This window comes from Rhagoletis pomonella, unplaced genomic scaffold, assembly GCF_013731165.1.
Source record: "Rhagoletis pomonella isolate Grant_MI unplaced genomic scaffold, Rhpom_1.0 Rhpom_scaffold_00001, whole genome shotgun sequence".
NCBI classification, from domain to species: Eukaryota; Metazoa; Arthropoda; class Insecta; order Diptera; family Tephritidae; genus Rhagoletis; species Rhagoletis pomonella.
The window spans coordinates 36,905,082-36,908,383 of record NW_023458555.1 but is presented as its reverse complement, the minus strand read 5'-3'; positions in this window follow the sequence as shown (position 1 = coordinate 36,908,383).

Genomic DNA, 3,302 nt, shown 5'->3' with positions numbered 1-3,302 from the left:
TTTATTTATGTACACACATACATATGTACATATGTTCGTAAAATGTGGGGCGAGATGTGTTTTTTTGTTAACTGTACAAATTTTTTATAATTTTAATACATATGCACAAATGTCTGTATGTACACTACATATGTACATACGTATGCATACCATTTACACGAGTGCGCAATATTTATTCGCGGTTATTTGATTCTTGACATCAACGCCCTACATAAAATTGAAAAAAAAAACAGAAAAAAATTAAATGAAAACAAAATGGATGCTGTTTTTTTTTAATTTTTCTGCTTGCTGTTTGTGAGGCATTCGAACAAGTTATGCATGCGAACTATTTTATAACGTAATTATTTTTTCAATTAAAACTTTACCGCATGTGATGAAATAATGTACATATGTACATACATAGAAGTTTTTATAGAAACATAGCTATGACATTCATTAAAAACGTTGCTAAATACATACATACAATATAAACATATTTCGTTTTTACAATTTCCTGATGAACATTTTTAACTGAGTCGTATAGAAGTATAATAACTTGCGAAAAAACTTGATGCTTACAAAGAAAAATCTAGAAAATTTAAAAAAAAAAACGCAAAATGAGCTTTGAAAAAAGGCAAAAAACAACATTATTTTTTCATTTTGTTATGTACTTCCTTTATGTACAATGTGCATGTCCAAATAAATATATAAAAAAAATTCATACAGTGATCAAAAAATTGTAGCCGAACCACTTTTTGCCAATATGTTAAATATTATTTTTGTTGTTATTTAATTTTGGTTAACTTGTTTTATAAAAATATAGTTCATTCTTTAGCAAAACCCGTGTAAATCCATGTTTTCAGCTTTGTGCAATTTAAAAAAAAAAATTCAACAAACTTTCGTTCAAATTTCGAGCTATTTAAAAATTCTAAAAAATCAACCGTAATTTTTAGCCATTTGAAACTTGTACTTTATTCCACTAGAATTCAATGGTCTACAACACTGCATACTCAGAGTATAATTAAACAACTCCAAATTTTTACGAAAATTTGGTGTTTTTTTTTTTAAATTGCAAAAATTTTTAACGCAGTATCACTCGATTTTATATTGGGCTATTGCTGGTTGCTAACTACAACCCAACTATATCTGATATACCGTGAACCAAGTACCCATATCCATTGAAATAGAAAGTTTGGTTCCACATCCAAAGACACCCGCACCTGGTCTGCCCTGCATCTTTATTCCGTTTGTGTACCAGTGTAAATATCTGGGATCTAGTTCAGGTAAACCATTTGATCAGACATACCGGTCTGGAATTTCCTTACAAAACAGATTTCTTTTGCCATAGCATCGGAGAACTCGCAAATTCCTAGACCTGGCATTTTGCGCAAAGAGTACTATAAGAATTTTACGTTTACTAATTCCTCTAAGCCGCTGCTCGGACAAAAAATTATGAGTGGAGTTCAACTAACAGGTTCGCATTGATCCTACCAACGACAGTAGAGCCATCCTTTGAAGTTTTTTCATACGTGAAATTACAGTTTTTGGCAACGGTTTTGACCACCAGATTATGGAGGCATCAGTTACAATCGGACGGACTATTGTTCGGTATAGTAATTCTAATAATTAGGAGTTAAGACCCGATTTTCGACCAAAAAGTCACCGAGAGGCCCACGTGGCTTTACTAAGCAATTTGTTCAGATGGGAATTCCAACCTAGTCTCTTATCTAGGGTGATCCCAAGAGTATTTAAGCCCTGTTTCACCAAGGGTAACCGACCTACAGTTCAGCTTGTATCTTCTCGTAAAAGGCCATTTGCCTTTTGCGTCCCTCAGTGGCACACCAGGTCATCCCCGACGAGAGACCAGAGTAGAGGAGAAAGAACACCTGCCCGTGGGTGCACTCTTATGGCTCTGATCTATGTCTCGTTGGACAAATGCTCTTGAGAAAGATCCGCAGGTCGTATTATCAAAAGCCTCCTCGATGTGCAGGAGAGCACATAACGCAACCAAACAATGAAGGGCTGAATTCTGTCGATTTTCCTTTGACTTGCACAAACTGAGTGTTGTGTAATAAATTTGCGTGTCTCAACTTATCCCTAATATGCCGGTCTTTAAGAAAAAGGAAGTTTAACTAATAGGTCTGTATGATTTAGGAGAGTAGGGGGGCCTGTTGCCCGATTTAGGAATGAATAAGACGGATAACTTCCTCCAACACTATACGGTATGTATCCGTAAGAATAACTCACCCTAAAGGGACAGATGAGCGGATCGCTGATAACATCACCTAAATTAATGCCGGATGTATGACAACTCCGCCTATCTATCTTATGGGACCTGCGTGTTATTGAAAACTCACCACCGCATGACCGTGACGTTGACGTTGCTACTCTCTCTCTCTATCTCTCTCTCTCTCTCTCTTTATATTAACAGCAAACTTGATATGTTCGTGGATAACCGCGCTCTATGGCACATATTAGTGCTAACCGTAGTTATTGTGCTGGAAATTTTCGCATTTCCAAACCTTGAGTTAAACTACATTACAAGTTGCCTGTAGAAGGATAAGAAGCTAGTTCTCTTCTCCAAATCAAATTAGTAGATTACAAATTAATTAAAGTCGGTGTAGGAAATATTCAGAAAAAATTTCAAAAATTTAGTTCTTTAAGCGGTGAGTTCAGTGGCAGAAAAAAAATAATGTTTGAAAGAAGTTTCAACTAATCTACTCCTGTATATTTCTTGTATGCTGTGTCGTAATATCATTTTCAGTTGCTATTAAAAAGTCATAAATAAATTGTTAAAGCTGCATACATGTGTAAGCATGCAAACCCAATAAACTCCTATGCTGATTAACTGGTTGCCATAGCTATAGCTTGGCTCAAGTCGCAACGGGTCTCCGCGTAAACAAGTTCTGATAATGGTAATCAGGCCTGGACACCCAGTACTACTTGAGACGAAATTCGATTGCAAGCACATACACAAGTAAATATGCATGTCTGCGTGCATGACTATAACGAATACAAGCGTCAGTGCCCTGATAAGGATACCATGACGATAAGTATAGTCACGGAAAGTCAATTGATATGGAATCAGTTAATAGAGCAACACACACACACACACACAAACTCACACTCAAATATGCATGTGTCGTAGAACTCATTTGAAAATAGTGCAATCCCTGGCCTAACCAAAAAGGCTTTATCGCTGCGCGTTCGAGACGGCTTGTCTAGGCATTTGAGAGCGCATGTCACGTCGATGAGCCAGTCTCAGTATCAGGGCTTCCGACGAGTGATATCTTCCAGCGTGCGCTTGGTCAATAGGCCAACGA